Here is a 1,556-nt window from a genome sequence, read left to right as displayed (position 1 = left end):
ATAGAGGATACACCTGCTAAGTGAAGTGAAAAAATAGCTAGGTCTACAGATGCCCCTCCATGTGCGGTAGCTCCTGCAAGAGGGGGATAAACTGTTCATCCTGTACCAGCACCGTTATCTACTATAGAAGATGTAAGAAGAAGGGTTAGTGAAGGCAGTAGTAATCAAAAACTTATATTATTTATTCGTGGAAACGCTATATCTGGTGCACCAATTATTAATGGTATGAGTCAATTACCAAATCCACCAATTATAATAGGTATTACTATAAAAAAATTATTTCAAATGTGTGGGCTGTAATAATAACATTATAAATTTGGTCATCTCCAATTAGAGATCCTGGTTGACCAAGTTCAGCACGAATAAGTATTCTTATTGATGTTCCTACTATTCCTGCTCACGCTCCAAATAAGAAGTATAAAGTACCAATATCCTTATGGTTTGTTGAGAATAATCATTTTTGCGGTAAGATGGCTGAATTTAAGGTGGTAGACTGTAAATCTACTTATGAGATGTTTCTCTCTTACCATGATTTTAGGCCTTATATTCAATTATGATTCTAGACTGCAATTCTAGAGGTGTAAATTTTTACTAAGGCCTAAAAGATTATTCTTTTAATTATAACTTCGAAGGTTATTAGTTTAGTTAACTTATGTCCTTAGTATAATGAGATTAAGGTTGATGTTGAGATTAATCCTATTGTTGAAATTATTACTGTTATAGGAAGAATAATTCTTGATTTTTGAGACTTTATTTTTATAGATCATGAATTTTCTGTGTATGATATAATTAGGGCTGAGAATCTAATACATATATAATAATAAAGTGTAATTGTAGTTAATACAACCATAATGGTTATAATAGTTGTTATGTTATTTACTATTAATGATTGTATTACAATTCATTTTGGTAGAAATCCAAGGAATGGTGGTAAGCCGCCTAGGGATAGGAGAGATAAAAATATTATGAATTTAATTTCAGTTTTTATATTTCTGGCTGAATAAATTTGGTTTATAAAAATAGATTTATTTGCTTAAATAATAAGACCATAATTAATCTTAATAGTGAGTAAATAATAAAGTATAGTTCTCAGATGTTTTCTCTAACTGTTAGGGATCTAATTATTCACCCTAAATGTCTAATTGATGAATATGCTAGAAGTTGTCGTAGAGATGTTTGATTTAAACCACCTATTCCCCCAATAATAATTCTTAGGATGATAATTGTTCAAATGAAAGTTCTTAGTTGAATGCAATAAGATAATACCATTATTGGGGCAATTTTTTGTCATGTTATTAGTGTTATACAGTTATTTCATCTTGAAGCTCCTATTACTTCTGGAAATCAGAAATGAGAGGGTGCAGCCCCAATCTTTAATAATAATCTAGATCTAATTATTATTGATGGAATAAATTCTGTTTCTCATCCTATTGGATACTTTATTTGAATCAGCAAAATTGAAAATAATAGTATTGTCGATGCTATTGCTTGGACAATAAAATATTTAATTGATGACTCATTTATTATTATATTTTTATTTCTTGTTAGGAGCGGAA

This window comes from Schistocerca piceifrons, chromosome 5 (genome assembly GCF_021461385.2).
Source record: "Schistocerca piceifrons isolate TAMUIC-IGC-003096 chromosome 5, iqSchPice1.1, whole genome shotgun sequence".
Taxonomy (NCBI): Eukaryota; Metazoa; Arthropoda; class Insecta; order Orthoptera; family Acrididae; genus Schistocerca; species Schistocerca piceifrons.
This window is presented reverse-complemented; position numbering follows the sequence as displayed.